Below are 23,084 nucleotides of genomic sequence, written 5' to 3' on the forward strand. Positions count from 1 at the left end.
TGCCATGTGAATATGGCAACCTGAGTTTGTCCTCTGGGGTCCACATAAAGGCGGAAGGAGAGACGCACATCACAGCATTGCCTCCCGAAGTCCACACAAGCACCATGGTGCATCTACACACACCAATAAGAAAAGCTTCTAGCCGGGCGTGGTGGCGCACGCCTTTAATCCCAGCACTCGGGAGGCAGAGGCGGGCGGATCGCTGTGAGTTCGAGGCCAGCCTGGTCTACAAAGTGAGTCCACGATAGCCAAGGCTAACACAGAGAGACCCTGTCTCGAAAAACCAAAAAAAAAAAAAAAAAAAAAAAAAGCAAGCTTCTAAAGCCGCCGTGTTCTTGGATCTTATCTAAACCAGCATTCTGCCCATTTCCACCCAAAGCATCCTTTCTAATCCCAAAAATGGTGGCTTAGCCACAAGGCAGACCTCTTCCCTTAGAGCCCAAGCGTTCGGTGATAAACAGACAAGCCCTCACCAAGCTCTCCTCCCTGAACTAGTGCCAAAAGCTGACTCATTCTCTGCGTGACACGGGTGTCTCACCCAACCATAAAGCAAAAGATCTGCTGCCGTGTCCCAGATTGTGATCGCTCTTCCACGCTCTAGCCCAGTGATAGGACGCAGCAGCCAACCACATCCTAAACCTCTGGTTTGTCTTTAACTTTCCAGCTGATTTTCCAAGTGTCCTGCCAATGGGATTCCCACTCCTGTTTTCCCCCACGGGAGTGTCTTAACGAGACTTGGTGGAGTTGTCAACTCTTCCTGCCATTAGCAACGTAGTAACACAGGGAACCTGTAAGGGAAGCATGACCATGTGCCCGTCCTGGAAAACGTCAGTGACGTAACAGAGAAGCCACCATGCTTTGTTTGAACATGACACAAAAACACCCATGGCTTCACGCCACTATTGGGCACAGTTTAATAACAGGCTTGATTAAGGATATGCTCCCAATGGAGCTCATGAGTGCATGAATGGTGAGCCCAGTAACAGAACTGATTTCAGTTTGTCATGTTTCCATACACTCTACGCAGATTCCCTTGTTATAATGCATATAGATTCACATTTTATATTTCCATTAAGATCTGCTTCCTTATACATGCCGTTGGCACACTGGACCTGGCATTTAAATCACTACAGGCTGAACTCCACTTCATGGTATAGAACCTTCCACTCAAAGAATCATGTGGTGCTCAAAATATTTTATATTTAAAGCATTCCGGATTTCAGAGTTCAAACTGGGGGTGCTCAACTTGTGTTTTGTCCATTTTTGTGGACCATTTTTGAATAACTGGTCAAACTTCGTAAAACAGAAATACAATACAAATACTATTAGCAGCAATAGTACAGCTTGGACTGCAGCTCAGTGGTGGGCTGCTTGTCCATGCATGAAATCCCAGCTACTCACACACGGAAGTGCGGCACACAGCAATAGCACAGCATACTTTAACAACTAACGACTAAACAAATAAGACAGAATGTATATTAAACATGAGATGGACCTTAACAAAATGTAGGTTATATATGCTGATCGATAGTCTTTGGAGCATGAATGCAATCTTTATATTATAGTGAATTTTACAAAAATATAACGAGGGACTGGGCTCTGCAGTTAAAAACACTAGTTCATCTTCCAGAGGACCTGGGTTCAATTCCCAGGACCTAGATGGTGTTTCACAACCATCTCTAACTCCAATCCTAGGGGGATCTGATCCCTTCCTATGGCTTCCAAAAGCACAGCATGCAGGCGGTGCACAGATACGCATGCAGGCAAAAGATCCATACACATATTATGACAAGAAATGTTTAAAAAATGATTTTAAGAAAATATAATAGAATTCCTGCTGAAATCATAATTACTCCCCTACCTCAAGGCCCTACACAAGCTCTGCCACTCCAAGGTGCTTCTCTGACCTCATTGCTGATCCCTCCTCCTCCCCCTCCCTCTCTCCCACCTCCTTCCCCCCAAGTATCTACAGAATATCATACTAACCACTCTCCTTGGTTTCTGAACACACCCAAACATAGCCCACCCTACAGGCCAGACTTCGTACTGACTGTTCGCTCTACCTGCAGTTCTCTCCCTTGTGTATATGTGTAAGTAACTTCCTTTACTTTCTTTTAAGTCTCTGAGGTTACCTTCTCCATGAGGCATATTTATACTTTTCTTACTTATTTGACTTATTATCTGTCTCTTAGCCCTCAATGGAATGAAAAGTCCACATGGTCAGCATTCGCTGTTTTATTCACTGGTACATAGCCAGCACCAAGATCAGACACTAATTCATAAAACCCAGTTTAATGAATAAATGAACAAATGAAATTCTTCTTATTCTCTTGTAACCAACAATCTACTTCTTTCTTTAAGAAGTAAACAGAAAATCATAAGCTATCAAAATTTAAACCAAAAAAAAATATATTATAGCAACAAATCATGTTAAAAACCAAACAAGATCAGGAGCTGACTTAAAGCTTAGGAAGCCTAAGTTCAGAGAATCAGTTTGAAAGCCAACCAGCCCATGAAAGAGATGAAGTATACAGTTTTCTAATGACCACACCTTCTCAGGCCTGTTTCATCCACACAATAGGCATATCCAGAGATATTCTGCCAATATATGCAAGCACATCATGAACACACAGGTTGGACAAATCCAGAAGAGCTTAAGGGTGTTTTCCCATCAGGTGAATATTCTTCATATAAAAGCCAGCAGTCTGAAATGTAGGTGTGGAATTGGATGCTTACAATCCTAGCACTTGGAGGAACTCAAGTTTCAGATCAACCAATGTCACAAAAAAAGACCCAAGGTCATAATTTTTTTAAGACTTAGTTATCCTTTTTATACACGGGTATGTATGTGTGTTTGCCTGGGTTTCTGGGCACCACAATGTGTGTAAGTGTGATTTTGCCTGTGGAGACGAGAAGATGGTGTTGGATCCTCCAAAACTGGTTGCAAGCCACCTGACTGGGTGCTGGGGACCAGCCCAGGCCATCTGCAAGAGCAACAATCACTCTTAAGTCCTGAGGCCTCTCTACAGCATGACTTGGATCATAATGCCGACTGCCATTGATGCTAGTTTCCCTGGTGGGCTGTTTAACCTCGACCTTAAACATCTGGGAGGGGGTTTCTGGGACGGCTCCAGGGATGTGGGAAAATTCACCCACAGATGAGCAATTGTAGATGAACAATCCCACGGGCTGGGGTTCCAGATTAAATATGGAGAAGCAGGCCAGATGACCTGGAGCCCGCATCACTCTCAGCTTCCTGGCCCTGGACACAGTCTAACCATCTTCCTTGCCAGGTGGGCTATTCTCCCTTTAGCCATAACTCTAACTAACCCTGCCGTCCTTAAGTCGGATGTCAAGCATAGCAACAATAAACAGGACTTAGAAATCTGATCTAGCCCAGTTGGTTAACTTGGCTGCTCCTGCAAGTTAGGACCACATTTGAATCTCAAAAATGTCCTTGGCTGGAAACAAAAATTACTTAGTCATCCTATTTATAAAGGAGATAAATACATTTTACTCTTACTCAGATATGCTGACCAAGCTCTTGAGGACGTTGGTAGACTGAGTGTTGGAAAGGAAACAACTATAATTAATATCTACTGGCCAGCACTAGAAGTGAACTGTTACAAACACTTTTTTCACAAACTTCACACATACAAAGCCCGGACCTTCATCAGGCTCCCTGTGCAATAAAACTGCACAGAATGCATTGATGCACCAAATATTTTCTTATGTGCTCCCTGGAGGGGCGGGGGTGGGAACTGGGACCAAAATCCAACTGGAGACAGGAGACAGTACAGAAAACAAAAGCTCTCCTATTGTCCTCTCGTCAGAACTACAAAAAATGTGGAGCCAAGACTATACAGAAGCATTTGTGTTCTGGCCTCTCGGGAAACATCCAAGAACTGTGTCTAACATTAGATGGTGAATCGGGCATTCATGTGTGTGAGCAGCGTGTAAACATTCAGTCTACGAGCAAGTTTTGGAGCAACTGTCCTCCCAAGTCACAGGAGTCATCCTAATTTGTGTCAGTCTTAAATAAAGGATAGGTTAATTCTTGTTCTCATGAAGACAGTAATAGGGGCTCAGAGCCACAACAGACACTTGGTGACTTAGCACAGCTTCCCTCTATGTGTGTGAACAGATCAAGTGATCTTCCTTTTCTCTTCCGTGCTAGGTCTTTTCCTTGTTCATTTTCCAGGTTCAAATGTTTTCTCATTTTCTTACTGAATATTTAAGAAATAAAAGGCTGACAGTAAGCAAGACTTGAAATCTTGTGTCACATAGGCATGGTGGTATACACCTACAATCCCAGTGTTGGGGGCAGGGGAGGCTAAGGCAAAAGGATCTCAAATTCAGGGCCAGCCTAGACTGTATGAGCCCCTATCTCAAAAGAAAGAAAGAAAGGAAAAAAGAAAGAAAGAAAGAAGAGAGGCAAAAAGAAAGGGAAGCTTAGATCAAGAGAGCGCTGCTGAATATAGCCAAGACTCCTTAATTTATGGAGTGATCACATAATTTATCATCCCAACCAGGACACGTTTAGAAGTGGGCATAAAGTTTGGAGTGGCAAACTGGTACCATCACAGGCAAACCAGAAGGTCTGGTCACCCTTCTAACCTCTCGTTCACATTGTTCATTCGCATCCTGATACAAACAGTTTCCTGGGCCTGAAGAAGCCACCCTGCCCCCGCTACAGCAGCTCCCCTTCATGCCCAGGCCTAACAACAACAAAGTAGCTGGGACTGATAGGCCCCGGCCAACACACCACCCCCACCACTTCCCCTATTCCCAAGTAAGCAGGCAGCAATCCAAGCACTGAACAGGACAAGTCAGACCAGGCCCGGGGCAAGTCCCAAGCCAGGACCGTATTTTCTTCTAAAGGAGCAATGCACGACAGAGATGGCCACCACGTGAGGGCACAGACAGCAGACACAGATTCAGGAGCAACGGTTTACAATATCAAACCACTGCACTGAGGACACAGTACACACAACATCTGGCAGAGCCCAAAAGCCATCTCTCCTACAAAACAGAGTCTCCAAGAAGGAAAACCATCGTGTCTGTCCTCAAGTACAGGAACAACTTGGGTTTCTTTTTCCATTTGCCGAAGTCAGTGGCACAAAAGACTCTGAAAGGAGTATAAGAATGAATGTTTTCCTCCTTAGGGCACATGCACAAGTTCTTAGAACTCTTCTTTATTTCAAGCCATTGGTTCAGATCAAGCAAGCACTATTTGATCACTGAGTTTAGTCTTGTGGCTGGTAAATATCACTTCACTACAGTATTTTCTCTCATATTCATAACAAGGGAAAACGGCTTTTTGATCAAGCTGCAACCTAGACCTCCAATAGTGGAGGAAGCCGAAAACCTACAGCTGGATTAACAGACCATCAAAAGGACTTCAAGTTCCTCACTGACATCACAGTGCTCCGCCAAGACCCACTGCCAGTGGCTAGGGGCAGGTAAACATCATGGAAACCGAGTAATGTCCATAGTTGGGTGCAAATGCTGGAGGTCAGGGAACCACTCAAACTGATGCAGATAAAACCAAATCCTTGCAGCCAGGAGACACTGTGAGTCCAAGGTACCACATATGTGCAAGGGCCGAGAGAAGTGGGACTAACTCCGTATCCCCTCCCCCTAAAGTCCAAAGGCATCTGCGTTGCTGTAGTTGTTTAAACTGTCTTACCTGAGCCAAATGTAGTAATAAAACAAACAATTCAGTGGCAAGTTTTTAAACATTAAGAAGAGAAGGAAATTAGTTAGGCTGCTGGATAACAAATGTCTCCTGTAAGAGGTCAAAATTACGTCTCTCTCCCCTTTCACTCACTCTCTTCCACCTCCCAATAATAAAGAGTACAAAAAAGCCCCTTTCTGCCGGGCTCCTCCTCCGATAGCAGCACCATCTGCCCCCACACTACATAAACAATCTCTGCAGGGATCATCTGATGACCAAACACATTAGCAAGGTCCAGGTCTTCACACCATCCACAATATCAATTTCCCCATCCGATTAGGCCTCTTGCTCCCATAACTCCAGACACAAACTCCAGAACTAAGCTTGCTTTCTTGTAAGCGAGTGACAGTGATAAAGATAACCTCTTGGCACATGAAGCCATCTGTTGGGGGAGGGGGAAGGAGAGCAAAAGAGAGAGAGGCTGACTGACTCTCTAGGCAATAGAAGAAATGAGCCCTTCAGGGAATAGGAGAAGCAGCAAAAAGAAAATCGTATTTACAAGGCAAACAAATACACCAAATTTCACAATTTCTAATAAAAAAAAAACTACTGGTTTCTCTATTTTTCTTCCAAATGGCAAAGTACAACAAACAAACAAAAACTATTCAAGGAAAAAAACAAAAACAAACAAAACAAGTTTTACACTTTGGCAAAGGCATACGTACAAGAATTCCGAGTTTGCATGACTCTAGAAGAGCAAAGCAGAAATCTTATCCACAAAGGCTAAAGGCAGCGGAGAAGTTTGCCTCTTGTCCACCTCTGTCCATATGATCACCGACGCTGTCCTTTTCCAAGTTTATTAATGACTGAACCCTTATAACTCTACTCGTGAGATCTCTGTTCTGACTCCAAAGACTCCCAACTCGAAAAGAAATAACTGTGCCTGTGCCGGTCTTCCTAAAATTAATCATAATAAACGAAAAGCAGCTGAGCACCGCTAACAGTGAAGGCAAGGCATAAAGAAGCCAGACCTCTGCAGCTGCACGTCCTCCCAAATGTCTACGTCTAAATCTGCAGCCGGGGTTTGCTCCAGGCCCCAGGCTCCAGCAGAGGATGCTCACCACACATTCCAAACAGAAAGCAAACGAAACCTCCTCTGCCTCCAATGATGCTCACAGAAGCCCCCAAGTCCCAGTTCCTGGGGATCACCGAATCAGCAGGCGCGTCCGGCGCACCGGTCCGCGGCGTCCGTGGCGCTTCTGGGGGTAGAATGTCAAATGAATGACGGCGCCAGGGCGCGTTGGGGCGAGACAAAGCCACCGCCCGCTACCTGCAGCGCGAGCCCCGGGCACCGGCCGCGCACTCACCTGAGCAGGCGGGCTGCCGGTGGGGACCCGGCCGAGGCGGGAGCGCGCCCCCGCAGTCGCTGCTAGCCGCCAGCGCGCGCCGCGGGGAGGCGGGCGGCCGCGTGTAGCTAGCAGCTCCGGGCTGCAGCGGCGGCGGCAGCGGCCACCGAGCCCACCGTACGCCCCGGGCGGGCGAGTGTCTCAATGGCCGTCCTCGGCTCGCCTCTGAGCCGGCATTCTCCTAGCACACCGCGACCCTCGGCGCTCCCGGGGTGGCTCTGTACCGCCGCCCACCCGCGGTTACGCCGCGCGACCCACAGCCGATTGTGTCGAGTCAGCGGCGGCGGGGACGCGCGGAGCCATGTCTCCCCGCGTTCGGGGGCCCCGGGCGCCCGTTCCACCGGCTCTCCAGGCGTCGCCCGCGAGCCGCGCACCAGCCGCCCGCGTCCCCTCACGGTTGCCCGCCTCCCCCGCATCGCCACGGATCCCCGGCCCGCTCACCTCCAGCCCCGCGCTGCCGCCGCGGCCGTGTCCGCTAGACTCCGGGGCGGCATCTGCCCGCACCACGCTGGGGGCGCAGGGCGGGGGGCCCGCCTGCACGTCGGGGACCCAGGAGCTCGACCAAGCAGAGCGGGAGAAGCAGTAGACCCGCGCCCGCCCGCCCGCGGGATCTCCCTGAGGACGGCGCTCCAGAGCCGGGCGGGTGCGGCTGGGCGGAGGACGGGTTAGGCTGCTGGAGAGAAGGACGTGAGCATTCCTAGAGGCGCTGCGAAGGATGAAGGGGACCCGCTGAGGTCATGCAGACAAGTCCGTTCCTAAATCCCACTGGAAAGCTGAGTCGGAGGCGGCGTGCCTCACTTTCCCCATCTGTAAGGACAAGGCAGTAACACATACACGGGGTGTGGTCAAGATGAAAAAAAAAGTATTATTAAAATCTCATTTGGCTTAGGACACTGAAAACTAATTTTGCTGGACAGATACTTGGCGTTTTCCATGTATTTCTTCTCTAACATCTTTTATTTTAATCAGTCTTATTTTAGGGGGAAAAAACAACTGTGTAATGCTGAAATACATGCCTATGCCCCCACAGTGCTTGCATGTTGCCTATCTAGACATGGGAAAGAGCTACTTGGTTCTGTAGCTTAAGTGCATTTATGCAGGAAGTAAAATAATAAACCTCACACACACACACACCCAAATAATGGATCTCCGTGCTTTTTGAATGTGTATTCAGTATTCTGTATCTCCCCAACTACTCTTTTCTAGTAACAGTGGTTCCTATCTCTCCCTCACCCACAAAGAGTCTTTTTGGTTCCCCTAAGGCAAGCCAGCATTCATATTCCAAACCACAGTTCCAAAAACACAGTCTGAGGCTTTCCTTGGACCAGTTCAGAAAATGTAAAGCTATTAAACGTAGCATGACTAAATCTGGAAGACCTAAGCCAGGCAACAAGGACCACTAGAGTTTGCCAAGAAGCTAACTTGGGCAAGGAAAGTTGAGATGGAGAACATGGGGCAAACATGTCAAATCCTCTCCCTTTTTATTTCAAATCAGCTTCATTTATGTTCTGTCGAGGGTCAGAGACCAGCCCCGATGCCTTTGTCCCTAAATCACAGGCGTCATGGATGAACCTCATCCTACCAAAGGTTCAATTCCATTTCCTACTGGTAGGCCTGCCGTCAGTCTCATCCATAATAGGAATCCCATAGGACACCAGGAGCCAGTCTCTTTCTACCAGCAACCCTATACCTGTAATACTCAGTTAGCATCCATAATGAGTAATCACTGTCACAACCCTATCTTTCAACTAAAAAGTATAAAAATGGATAGAGGTAAAGTGGATCACTATGGGTGCCATGCTTTGTTTGTTTTGGTTTGTTTTGTTTTGTTTTCTTAGACACAGAAAGCAGTCTCGTCTCGACTGTCTAAAACTTCCAGCATAGCAACCACCATGACTGAAGTGACAAAATCTGTAACAAAGTCATGCTAAGATCATAAGACTGCAAAGCCTGCCTGATGGCCACCGCTACTCAGTGTGGGCCTCACCTGATGAGGCCCCTGACTGGGGCACAGCCTTTCCCTGTCCCATTCGTCCCAAGAAAGAACTCAAACTTGTCAACTGGCTTGACATTGACCAGTGTTCCTTTTTCACTCACTGAAATACTTCCCCCACCTAGCTAGACTCCAAGCATCTAACTGTTACTTTCTCAGGGTATCCACGTGGCCCTTAACATCACGCTCATCGGTGTCCTAAGCTTTCATTGTCCTAAGTTCTCTCCTTTTTCTTTGGATATGATCAAGTGTGTGGGTACTTACCCACTCAAATGCATATATCAAGAAATTTAAATAGCCAAGGCTTCCCAGGGCCATACAGGGGGCCCTAGAGACATGCTCATGTGGTTTTATACATTTATGAAAGTTTCAAACATAAGATTTTTTTTTTTTTTTTTGTCACAAGAAATGTGTTGCAGAGTGGATGTTTGGGAAACCACCCGCCCACCCCCTGGTGCCCTGAGTCAGAGGCTGGAAACCTAACACAGGAGATGAGGCCTATGGAAGGGTAGGCAGCACCATAATGCATGGGACTGGGGCGGGAGGGTGGAGGGGATGCTGGCACAGAGACCCTGGAGAGCTCGCCTCTTCTACCTCTTTCTAGCATACAAAGGAAAACTAGTACTTTACAACCCACCAGAGCCCAGCCATGCCAGCCCCTTGATCTTGGACACCTGCCTTTAGAGCCATGAAAAATAAGTTTCTATTACATATAATGCACCCAATTCGATGCAGCTTGTACTAATTCAAGACTTGTCTCTTTTGGTTCCTAGTCTCCCAGAAGGCCCAGACAACATGGGGCTGGAAGGGTGCGCTTCTCCACTGCCCCGAGTGAACACAGACCGAGGTCCCTGTCACAAGATCTTCAGTCCAGCCAGGGTGCAGGAAAAGGAGATTCTCTCAGCAATAAGTGTTACTGTTCTTTTAGCTGGGCTAAAGGTCAGGTGGCATCAGGGAGCTCAAGGCTCTGAAAGTGAGCGAGGCAGCAAGGAGGGCCTGGTGAGTCAGGCAGCTGCTTCAGGAGCACCCAGCAGCAGTAGCTTAGGTGGAAAGGTAACTTTTATTCTCCTGGCTCAGTTGTTGTCTGGGAGGCTTCCTGCCTCCTTCTGCTAACCTAAGCCTCGCCCTTGAAGCTTCTAGCCTCTGTTCAATCTAACCTAAGCCTAAAATGCTTTCAGCCTGAGACTTACTGTTCACCTTTACTTCCTTTTTTTGAGCTCTGGGCTGGCTGATTCAGTTCAGCTGTTTTGGCTCCAACTCCTCTCCCAGCTGATTTATTTGATCTGGCTTCTCTCTCCGCCTGGAATTTTTCTGCTTGGCCTCAAACTAACTCAGCAATCTGCTCTAATCTTCTGGCTTCTTCTTCTTTTCCACCTTGTTCAGTCCTCACCTGGCATCTCTCTCTGTCTCTCTCTCTCTCTCTGTCTCTCTCTCTCTCTCTCTCTGTCTCTCTCTCTCTCTCCTCTCTTCTCTGTTACTGTCCTAGCTACAAAACTGCCTCTTAAGTAGCTTTCCTTTCCTCTCTTCTCATGAGAGTTGGGTGTATCCTATTCTGTCAAATCTTCTCTGTTTTGTTACCTTTTCTGCCACTCAATTAACATCACTTTCAAACATAGGTGCTTCCTTCTACAAGCTAACGTTTGGCATTAAAGGCATGTACCACCATGCCTGGACCTAAGCTTTTCTTTACCAGGCTGGCCTAGAACTCCTGGATTAAAGGCATGCTTGTATTCCAGCTGGATCACACAGACCTAGAAGGTCTTTGGATGTGATTTCTTGCCACAATAGCCATGTTCTGAATTAACATGCTTCTATACTTGGGACTCTCCACAGATGGGCAGTGAGGTGGGTGGAGGAGAGCAAAAGATGGCTGGGGAACAACAGAAGCTTGCAACAGCTGGGTGAGCTCTAGTAGCCACCACCACGGTGGTTCTGCAGAGACTGCCAGGCTAGAAGCCTAGTCCAGGGAGAAAGAAGGCCCTTCCTTCCCCAGTGGCAGTGGGAGGGGCTTTGGGCATGACTGCGTCTCATTGGCTGGGACTAGGATGCTGGCAGTGCTCTCTTTCCATAGGGAAAAGTAATGAGCTCACGTGACTGACCACCCTGTAGCCCCCTGGGGGTTGTGTCTCTGAGGCTGGCACAGAAACAGAAGAGAGCTCTGTCCCATGTCTTCCGCTCTCAGGATGAGAGTTTACATCTCAACGTTGAGATTTCCGGAGTTTGAACATGCTCCATCTCAGCAGTTTCACGCCAGTTCCTCTGGAGGCACGGTCTTTCTTCAGCCTTACTTCTCCTTTATCATAATTCTCCTCGTGGCTGGCAGGACTGGAACAGTTTGAGAACATTTTGGGGTCTGATGGTGAGGAAATCAAGTTCCTTCAGTTCAGTAAACGAATATGGTCCTTGACAAATTCTACACCTTCATGCCTAATAGCTCAAAGAAAGTGCATTTCCAAATTTGAAAAAAATAAAATGTGTGACATCCCCAGTCGTGGTTTTTGCGTTGGAAATAAACTCCTAAACCAAAAATAGAAATTTGATCATGTGAAAAGAAAACACAAGAGTATAAACCCAGAACGTAAAGGAGAGGGACAGCAGAGAGGCCTATAGGGGATTAAGGAAGTTTATAATATTGCGAGGTTTTGAAATGTGCCATTTGAGGTTCATTTCAAATTCTAAATGAAACACTGTACTTCCTCCTGTATTCATGGTGTCTTTTTTCTTAAGAATTTCTCTGAATTGGTAACGTTTAGTCCCCACTAAACTGTTCGTAATTTTGCCTGTGTTTGTAGCATAACTGTATCATTCAAAGAGTTGAAACTTTAAATTAGAGAAATTAATAGTATAAGTACAATATGGCCTTAGAACATCTATTTATGTAGCAGTTCATCTATCGACTATAATAGGAAAGTTAATAAATGCTTATAACTAAGGGAGCCAGGAACCATTTAAATGCCTATTTTTAATCATATATATATATATATATTTTCACATGTGTGTGTGTGCGTGTGTGTGTGTGTGTGTGTGTGTGTGTGCGCACCAATATAGGCATGCAGGTTGTATGATGGTACTTGTGGGAGGAGGGGGGTTAGTTGTTGTTTGAAAGATTTGTGTGAGTGTCTGTGTGTCTCCATGAGTTTTATATGTCTGTGTGATTCCATGAGCTTGTGCACACCGCGACCATGCAGATGCCCATGGAGACAGAGGACAGCAGATTCCCTGCAACTAGAGTTACAAGTAGCTGTGTGAGCTTCGTGTTCTGGGTCCTGGATCCTGAACCCGGTTCCTCTGCAAGAACGATAGCCACACCTGACCCCTGATCCATCTCTCCATCCAAATTATTGACAGTAGGTTTGGGAGGGGGTAGCGCGCGCTCTCGTCTTTTCTACTTTTTTGAGATAGGGTCTCGTTTTGCAGACCTGGCTAGCCTACCTAGATCTAGATGTATAGACCACATAGACTACATAGACCAGACTGGCCTCAAACTCACAGAGACGCTGCCTGCCAAGTGCCAGGATTAAAGGCATATGCCACCATGCCCAAAGAACCTCTGGTTTTTCTACTTACAGTCTCCCTTGTTTGGGACGAGCTCTGGCCTCCCTATTCTCCAAGCTAGGTGGTCCAGGGTCTTCCAGGGATTCTCTTGTCTCTGTCTCCCATTTCCAGGTAGAACCAGAGTGATTTCAGATGTTTGTACTTCTATGTTTGCTGTTTATCACAGCAGTTGCAATTAGCTTACCATGCCATGATTCACAGATGCCTAAAAGAGATGGTAAGGGTGAATGGTTTTCCTCCTAAACTACAGCATCAGGCCACAAGATTTTTCTTTTACTCAGTTAGCCAGGTTTTTGAGACATGGTCTTACCCATCACAAGCCAACCTCAAATTTGTACTGATCCTCTTGTGTCTGTCTTGTGAGTGCTAAAATTATTCGTGTGTGCCACTACATCCACTTGTGCTATTTTAAAAGTAACTTTCCTTATCTGAAGACTTTTGTTTTTAATGCACTGTTTTTATAAACTTTAATCATTTGTTTACTCAAACAAGTTAAGTGTTTCTGAGACTACCTCAAAGACATGAGTGCAATGTGGATAAATTTGTTATGTCGTTGCAAACGCATCATCGTTATTAATACTTCCGCGGCTCTGGTACTTCCTGTTGTTCCTGATTCTAAATTGGTCTTTCCTTTTTGTTAACAAAACTTTTTTTTTAATCTAAAAGAAAAGCCAAATTACTAAAATTACTGTAATAGTTTAAAGAGAGTTTTAGAATTAATTCTCAACCCTTCTCATTTAAAAATACTCAGATTCCAACGTTTTTTTCTGCCGGCTCCAAACTGAGAATGGTGGCTACTGCAATAATGTGGCAGCAGCTCCATTACTATACTAGAGGGCCTTGGTAACCTTCAGCATGCTTGCTCCATGGGCCATCTGCAGTGCCTAAACGGAAGAAGGTTAGCTGGTTCCACCTCTGGACACTCCGCGGGGCCTTATTTCATGAAGCCTGTGGTTGCTGAGACTCATCCTGTGAGTCTCCAGCTTGCAAGAGGCTCAGAGTTGTTCCTCACAAGTCTGGATTCCTCTCAATTGCCAGTTGCTAACTGACTCCTCTAAACTTCACGTGAGTGTAAAAGTAACTTTTATTCACCCGATTCAGTTATTGCCTCCATCTGCTAAGCTAGGCCTAGTCTTGGAAACTTCTAGCCTCCTACAATCTAATCTAAGCCTAGAATGTTTTCAGCCTCTGAAACTTACTGCTGAATAAGCTCACCCTTGCTAGCTCTTTATGGACTCTGGTGGGCTGGTTCAACTCAGCTGTTCTGGCTCAAACTCCTCTCTAAGCTCACGGCTTCAATCTGGGTTCTCCCAGCTTCTGACTGAATTGCTCTGCTTGGCTTCATACTAGCTTTGGCAAAGTGTTCTAATCTTCTGGCTCCTTCTAATCCTTTGGCTCATCTGTCTTCACCTGAGTCCAGCTTGTTTTCTCTCTCTGCAACCTGTCTCTGTACGACTGTCCCAGGAAAACTTCCTCCTCTCGCCCCCAACTCACCCCCATCTCCCCTCCCCCCACGTGTGTGTGTGTGTGTGTGTGTGTGTGTTTGTGCTGCTCACTCTTAAGTAGCTTTTCTTTCCTCTCTGTTCTAGTCAGAGTTGGGCCTCTCTTATTCTGTCTTATTCTGTCAAATCTTTCTCTGATTCATCACTTTGTCTGTCCCCCAATTAGACATCACTTTCAAACATGCCTGCTTCCTTCTTCTACAAACTAACTTTGCCCTCATTGTTCGGGATTAGAGGTGTGTGCTAAGGGCCTGTCTGTATTCCAGCCAGAGGGATTAAAGTTATATGCTAAGGGCATATCTGTATTCCAGCCGGAGCAGCCATGTTGCTGGGTTAAAATCCCTCTACACATGAGTGTGTGCATGTTCATGTCCCATAGCCTAGCTCAGCAAAGCTAGGCCCAGGGGTTCTTGTCTTCTCATCACCTGGATACCACACTGTACCTCAGGCATCTGACCTCAGGGCTATGGCCTGTGGAACCTGTGGCACCCCTTACTAACCTTGAAATACAGTCAGTGCAAGAATCCATCCCACTGGACCAAAGTGAACAAAGGGCATATACTCTGAGGACGTATCTGTGGCCTTAAGGTCCTCTTCTGTTTCTGCACGCCTTCTCTCTCTGTGACCTGCCCTAACGGTCAGAGTTGTTCCTTCCCCCTCCTCGTCCTGTCTCCATAGGACTTCCTCTAGCTAGCAGCAGAGCCGTTGGACTTCCCAAGGTCCTGGTAGAGCGAAGGGTGGAAGAAGGAGGTTTGAAAGGAAACAGAATTAGAAAACCTTAAAAAAAAAATCATCCTTGTATTACTACTGGTAAAATACATTGAATTTCTTAAATAAGTTCAACATGCAACTTATTATTTAAATAACTAGCTTCACTTTTATTACAGCCTAGTGGGAGAGAAAGCTAAGACATAGAAAGGCCGTGTCCTTTGCCAGGACTGTCACTATACCTCTGACTCTCTTGGCTTAGTCACTGTTCTACTGCTGTAAAGAGACACCTTGACCAAGGCAGCTCTTACAAAAGGAAACATCAAACTGGGGACTTGCTAACAGTTACAGGGCTTTAGTCTGTTATCATGACAGGGAGCATGGCGGGAACATGGCACTGGAGCAGTACCTTGGAGCCACATCCCGATATGCTGGCCCAGGAGAGGCTGGGACTGGTGGGATGGGCTTTAGAAACCTCACAGCCCACCCCCAGTGACACACCTCCCCCACAACAAGGCCACGCCTCCTAATCCTTCTTAACCAGTGTCACTCCCTGATGACTAAGCATCCAAGTAGATAAGCCTATGGAAGCCATTCTTGCTTAACCACCCCAGCTTTAGCGTGCTTCGCATGATGGCGTGTTATCTCTGAGTTAGAATAAGATAGCTCCAACACTGCTGTCTAGCCTGTGCTTCCTTAAGACAACTAAAATCAGCCCCACTCTCAGTCTCGTGGCTCACTTACTTGCCTTTCTCTTGTATTTGGTTAAGTAATTTTCTTCTACCTGGCTTGGTCTGGAGCCCCTGCCTTGAGAGCCTGAAGCTGGAGAATTGGAAGTCTGGCCTTAGTGTCACTTATATAGAAAGACCTCTTCTCTAATTATTTTCTTTTTAATCTTCTTCGTCCCAAGAATTCTTACTTTCCAATTCTTTCTGCTATTCCTTTATACCTGCTAGTTTTACATCAATTGGCACAAGCTGGAGTCATCATTAGAGAGGAGGGAGCCTCAGTTGAGAAAATGCCTCCATTTTAAAGCATTTAAATAGTGATTAAAGGGGGGGGGCAGGCCCAGTCTATTGTGGATGGTGCCATCCCTGAGCTGGTGGCCTTGGGTTCGATAAGAAAGCAGACTGAGGTCTAGGCATTGTGGCACACGCCATTAATCCCAGTACTCGGGAGGCAGAGGCAGGCAGATCGCGGTGAGTTCGAGGCCAGCCTGTGAGTCCAGGACAGGCCAAGGCTACACAGAGAAACCTTGTCTCAAAAAACAAAAACAAGAACAACAACAAAAAACAAAACAAAACAAAAAAGAAAGCAGGCTGGGCAAGCCAGAGGAAGCAAGTCAGTAGGCAGCACCCCTCTATGGCTTCTGCATCAGCTCCTGCCCAGGGGTCCTGCCCTGCTGAGTTCCTGTCCGGACTTCCTTTGATGATGGACAGCAATATGGAAGTGTAAGATGAATAAACCCTTTCCCCCTCACGTTGCCTTCATCATGGTGTTTTGTCACAGCAATAAAAACCCTAACACACCCTTATAGCATTTTCAATCATATAGGAAGAGCCCCACATCTCTTGTTGACTGGTTGGTTGTGTTTTCACAATTTCTGATGACGAGAAGTAAAAGAAATTAAGATACAGAAAGTTGTAACCAAAAAATGCCATGAAAATACAACATATATACTATAATTTGCATATTTTTATTGGTTGGCAAATACGTCAGAAAAACCCAGGATTTCTAACTTGGTTTCAAACTTAACCCAAGACATGATTCTGTTTATTGAGAAGTCTGTGAATGATGCTATAGCTTTTGGCCAAAGAAAAGACACTTTTCCCAGAAGCTGTATCATTACTGACAGTTGTGCCAAGAAGTTTGTGTTTTGCCTTAGTTCAAGGTCACACAGAGGTGACACAGCAATTAATCTAAGAAGAATTAAAGTGAAACAGGCGTGTAGAAAGTACATTGTGAAAGTAGAAGCAAAAGTGAAATAACAACAAATACAAGAGGCTTGGCTACGGTGTCCTTTCAAGGATTGTTCTTTGAGTATATCCTGGGCCACTGTGACAGCGCATCAGACTTCTTTTCTGACCCTGGTTTTATCTGTAAGTCAAGCCAATCCTCAGGACTCAGGCTTTACCATTCTCTGCCTTTCTTTGTGTCCTGGGAGGCTTTTCCACATTGGCTCCACAGCGGCTCCTTCAGTCACTGGAAAAGGGGAGTGTCCCTCACAGTCACTCCTCCTTTATTCTCCCCCCCTACCTCCCCCACCCCCCACCCCCGCATCAGGCAGTCCATCTATCCCCCACTGCTTTACCCATCCTGGGCCCCAGGGACATGCCTTCCTCTTTGCCTCTTTGCTCAAGGATAACATCATCTTTCTGTTGCTCCCTGGGTGCCTCCATCTTCCGTGTTTTCCTGACCCCGCCCAAGCCTCCCTGAAGGGACTTTTCATGACATTCCCACAGCACCCCAGGCCAGCAGGCCTTCTGTATTCTACACGGCATTCTGGCAGGCACTTTCAGGATATTCACACCTTGAGAAATGATCGAGTCACAGAAGTGCATTTGGACAAGACAATCTTTATGACTCAGATCAATAGATTTCAAATCAATATGACCTGAATCAATTGTCATTAGGTAATCTTAGCTCTACCTCCATTGAGTGTTTACCCTCTGTTTTGATACTGAATTTTATGTGTGTATTTTCACTTCTTTACCAGTGGATGAAGAGAATTTTTGGTCTTAGAATTTTTAGGTCATTAGTTCAAAGTTCTGACATCTGACTTACTACTACTACTACTACTACAACAGCATGGAAGATTTTGTAGACCAGATGTATCATGTTATATTTTAAGGACTTTTTTTTTTTTTTGATGATTTGCTATTGTGTTCTTCAGGGGTGTGTTTATGTTTTTGTTTCTTTTGTTTTTTTAATGCAGGGGCATTAGATAGCTCAGTGGTAAAGGCACTTTCCAGAAACCTGAGTACCTGAGTTCAATCCCCAAAAGCTCCATGGTGAAAGGACAGAAATGGCTTCTTCAAGTCCTTCTCTGATGTCCACATATACAAGCTATTGAATACACATATACACACACAGACACACACCGAGTACACATGCACACACACACACATGCACACACACACACACACACCCCAAGTACACATGCACACACACACACACACACACACACATCCCCCAAGTACACATGCACACACACACACACACACAGCACCTATGTACACACACAGTCAATCACTTTAATAAATATAAAAAAATAAAGAATCCTCATGGAATACTATATGAATAATGAGAAGACACAAATTACAACTAAATAACAATATTAATAATGGTCACAAGCAAGTATTGAAGGAAAGACAACGGACGCGAAAGGGCATATGTTGAAGTGTGGGATGTAGTTGACTTGGTAAAGTGCTTCCCTAGGATGCACAAGACCCTGGGTTTGATATCCAGAACCACAGAGACCAGGCTCAGTGCCACACCCGTAATTTCACCATCAGGAGGACCAGAGTTCAAAATCATCATTAGCTACAACCTACAACACACCAGAGTTTGTCTCAAAAACAACAAACAAACAACAAACTATATGGTTCACCAATAAGAACAACAAAATGTAAAGCCAATCAGTGCCATTTCGAAGTCAGAACAGTGGTTACTTTGGGTCGAGGTTATGGGGTAGAACCGTGGCCATGAGGGTCTTCCTGGTGACTATTGATGCCTTCTGTAAACTGAGTGCTAGCCATGGAGGGGGATCCATTTATGAAAACTTGTTGGGGTATGTTTAAAATAGGGCATGAGGTTTTGTATTTATATTACAAATAAGATGTCCTGAGATCACTGATCACTGATATCCGAGCTCACTCCTATTGTGGATGATGTTGTCGACCCCCTGACCAATCACTACTCCCCTCTAGTTGTCAAATAGTGTACCAGTCGACACATCCCAAAAGCTGGTGCCATGACATCATCTCAAGCACAGATAGCTCATATCACAGCAATTTCCCATCAGCATCTTCTACTTGCTGGATGGTTTCCAGATGAAATACAACACTCTCAAATGATAGCACTCTGCCCCCATTCAAAGTACATGCTGAGAATTCATTTCTTTCTAAAAAAGGGTTTCATTGATGTCTTTTAAACTTTTTCAAAGCTCCATTTCCTTCTTGGTACACTAGAGCAATGATTTGTAACTGTAAATATGCTTGTGTTTTGGAATTTCCTTGTGCACTTGCCAACTCAAAGTCTCACTATATGTGTAGTTTCTACCATGATTCCAATGCTTGTACTTCTTCATTAATATGTTCATCTCTGATTCCCAATGTGATATGTTAGGTAGCAGGCCTGTGGGAGGCAATCAGAGCATGAGCAAAGAATCTTGTTTTAAAAAAGAAAGGGCCTGAGGAAGCTTGCTTACTTTTTCATCCCAGGAAGATGAAAGATACTTTTATACTCATAAAGGTATCATCTATGAAGGAGGTGGTCCTTCACCAGGTACTCCGTCAGCCAGCATCTTCATCTTGGACTTTTAAGCCTCCAGAAATGTGAAAGCTGAATCAATTTGTCTATAAGCTACCCAGTTTATGCTATTTTGTGATAGCAGTCCAAATAGGTTAAGAGAGTCTGCTATCTTTTTTTTTTTTTAGCATTTATTCATTTATTTTATGTGTATGAGTGCTCTGTCTGCATGCCAGAAGAAGTCATCAGATCCTAGTATAGATGGTTCTGAGCCACCGTGTGGGTGCTGGGAATTGAACTCAGGACCTCTGGAAGAGCAGGCAGTGCTCTTAACCACTGAGCCATCTCTCTGCGGATATCGTATCATCTAAATGTGGGGACCATGTCTATATCCTCCTTATCTTCTTTTTAAACAAACATGTACTCCAGTGCATAGAGCAGCTATATTCAAATAGCAAAAATGTGGAAACAGTTCAATGTCCAGAAACAATGAAATGGATAAATGAATATGGTGTGTAAATGCAGCCTTAAAGGGAATGAATCTTAAGCTGGGCGTGGTGGCGCACGCCTTTAATCCCAGCACTTGGGAGGCAAAAGCAGGCAGATCTTTGTGAGTTCTAGGCTAGCCTGGTCTACAAAGCAAGTCCAGGACAGCCAAGGCTACAAAGAAAACCCCTGTCTCGAAAAACAAACAAAACAAAACAAAAACAACGGACTGAGTCTTGAGGACACTAGACTACAATAAGGCAGACACAGCAGGACAAACAGGAGGTACCCTGGGTAATCAGATTCAAAGACAGTAAGTGGAATAGCCACAGCTCTGGGGAGGGGGTCGTGGAAAGCTGTTGGTCAGCAGGAACTGAGCTTCAGATTGCAAAGATATAATGATTCTAGAAATGATGGCTATACCAGTGTGAATGTGCACCAACTGTACACTGAAAATGATTAAGATGGCAAAATTTGATGTTTTCTGAAGTCTTATTCATCTTTTTATGTAAAAATAAACTAAAGATTCATGCTATTAAGAACATAAAACTAATCTCAAGATCTCCAAAAATACCATGTTTCCAGCAGCCCCCCCCCCACCCCCCGAACTGGTGGTTAATGTTACCCTCATTTTCACATTTAGAGGTGGAGTTCACTGAGCTCCTCATTGGTCCCTATTTATTGTGTCTGAAGAGACACTGTGAACCAAGTTTTTATACACTCTTCCTACAGGGCCACACAGGGTTCCTCAGCTTGTTGATTCAAAGCAGCCTCTTCCCAGTGAACTCCTTAGGAAGCTGAGCCCTACCTGGCAACAGTTGCCATGCCGAAGAGACTTTGTTTAAACAGCACTGAGATGCAACAATAAGGAGCACTAAAGAACCCGGGCAACTGGGACCTGGGGGGTGTTTTATTCTACTTTGCCGGGACTCTTCTAATCGAGAACATTGTTCTTCTCCAAGTAGTATCATGTAATTGCATCTTCTAATGGCTAGAGTTTATTAGTTTGAGCATTTGATTGTTTTGGTTTAGTTTGTTTATAATAAACAAGATTTACCTCATGACCTAGCTATCACACGAAACAGAAGCACCACATAGATCTCCTTTTTTAAGGAAGAAACTCTAGCTATTATAATTTCTTTCATGGATATTCAACATACAAAAATTTCCCAAACACTTAGTGTCAACATTACAAAATTAGAAAATTACACTATGATTATGACTGTCCAAATATCCCCTTCGCAACATTGTATTCATGACAATCAGACATTTAGTGCCAAGTTTTCTAATACAACTAAAAAAATCTCTGATCTACGCTTTGAAATCCAGTCGCAAATACATTTTCCCAATGTTAACCAAAGCTGTTATTGTCACATCTTGATACCACACCAATACCACTGCTCTGAGATTGTCTTCCCTGGGAACAGATGAAATGACACCCCGTGGCCTGCACAGCCAGCCAGAGTTAAATTTAAAGTTCATTCATTTAAGACAAGTCTCTTCTTAGGTGAACTACACTTTTATGATTGGAAAAATATAATAGTGATGGCCTTGGAAACTGACTATGCCCAAGTAACAAGAGATCTGGACAGCATATGACATTCTGGATGTTTGTTTCCTACGAGCAACAGAAACCAACAGAGCTATTTATCTTCCAGTTGCAGAGGTCAAAAGTCGGAGTCAGTTCCAATGAACTCAAGTAAGGGGTTGCCAGGCCTGTCCTCTGCAGATGTTAAGAGAGGATTAATTTTTAAAAAATAATTCCTTGTCTTTTCCAAATCTTCTAGAGGTCGCCTACGTTCTCTGGTTTGTGACCCTTTTCGTCTTCAAGGTTATTGACCCTATCTACATCAGCAAAACCCCCTTTGACAGGTAATATGACATTCTCAGAGAGCCAGGATTAAAGCACACTCTCTACTACAGATGGCTACATCTCCAGGAAAAAAAATACACTCATAAGATGATTCTGGATATAATTATAATATTAAATTTTCATTTTATTTATGTATGCATTATATATGTGTGTTTGAACATGCAAGGACACATAAACGTGTGTGAACATGGACATCGAACTCCATTGTCAGCCCCTTCCTCTCTCATTCTCGACATTACTTTTAGTCTCTCTCTGAACTTGGAGCTCATTTGGCTGACTAGTGAGTTCCAGGGGTCCAGCCCGGCAGTGGGGTCACCAATATTGACTGGCTTTTATGTGGGTGCTGGGAATCACAACTCCGGTTCCAATGCTTATATAGCAAGCATTTCTGTTGAATGATTATTAATGTTTAATATTGATTTATAATTTTAATAAATCAGCAATTACTCCTTAAACCAGGTCTATACCCAAGCAACCACACAAAGAGATTAGTATCTATTTAATTAGCCTACAGGACAATTCTGAGCAATAATTACTCCATCCTAAACCTCCAAGCTATTATAGCTTTCTCCCATTCAGATTTCCCACATTACACTTGTTTTTTACTCATATCCTAGGTCTGGCTCGTTCCTCCTGGTCCTCTCTACATGCGTCCCACCTGTCCTTCTTGCTCTTTCTCCTCCCCTCACTGGAACAGGATGTCTCACCCTATTTTCTGTCATTGTTCAGCGCTGGCTAGTTGACTTTTATTGGTAACACAGAGAACAAATGGTGACATGTTACACAAACTTGAAAGACAGGAGATACTTAGAATAAACACCACAATGCAATGTCTGGATTGGAAACAGATGGTGGGGTAGAGAAACCAGCGTTTGAGCGAGCGAGGGCAAACTGTACACAGCCCGCAAGAACATGATGTAAACACTTCACTGATCTGTCGCTGCAAGCCTCATATTAAAATCTGGCCAATGGCTTGTTAAGTGGGGGAACACTCATCTAAGAAGAGTGGTTTCAAGGTGTGGATTGAGCTACACAGTCATTCTTCTGGGAAGTTTTCCTTTTTTTCTTCAAACCCTTCTGCCTTGAAAATAGGCAAGAAATCATATCCAAGGAGTGTGACATACCTGAGCAGTGCAATTCACGTCCAGGGTAGTGAGGCAAAAAGTGACCTTTACAAACCACAGTACAAACCTAAACGGCCAAGCTCTGGATTTATTATACATGACAGAGTAAAGCCTGGGACAAAAGCCACTGTCTCGTGTATGTTACTATAGGCCCAAACAATTCTTACCTAACTGAAATTGACAACCTTGTTTGGCACCAGTAGCTCTGAGACTGTTTGTTGAGAGTCACAGTGCACTGTGTGCCTCCGAATTTACTTGTGATATCAAGGTAGGTTTAGCAGGGATGGGAG

General features: G+C 44.9%; 1 protein-coding gene across 3 annotated transcripts in view; it reads right to left on the bottom strand.

Moving 5' to 3' along the window:
* The window catches only part of HECW2 (HECT, C2 and WW domain containing E3 ubiquitin protein ligase 2), a 348,102-nt gene extending 340,442 nt beyond the window's left edge, over positions 1 to 7,660 (bottom strand). Inside the window, exon 1 of one of the 3 annotated variants that reach the window (XM_084779445.1) lies at positions 7,525 to 7,660. The gene's annotated coding sequence lies outside the window, so the exon portion shown is untranslated. Of the gene's footprint in view, positions 1 to 6,402; positions 6,785 to 7,044; positions 7,165 to 7,524 lie in introns of those variants that run through there. The other 2 variants (XM_084779446.1, XM_084779447.1) reach the window with 2 other exon arrangements.
* Between the last annotated feature and the right edge of the window lie 15,424 nt (positions 7,661 to 23,084).

This window comes from Acomys minous (assembly GCF_964271855.1).
Source record: "Acomys minous genome assembly, chromosome: 4".
NCBI lineage: Eukaryota > Metazoa > Chordata > Mammalia > Rodentia > Muridae > Acomys > Acomys minous.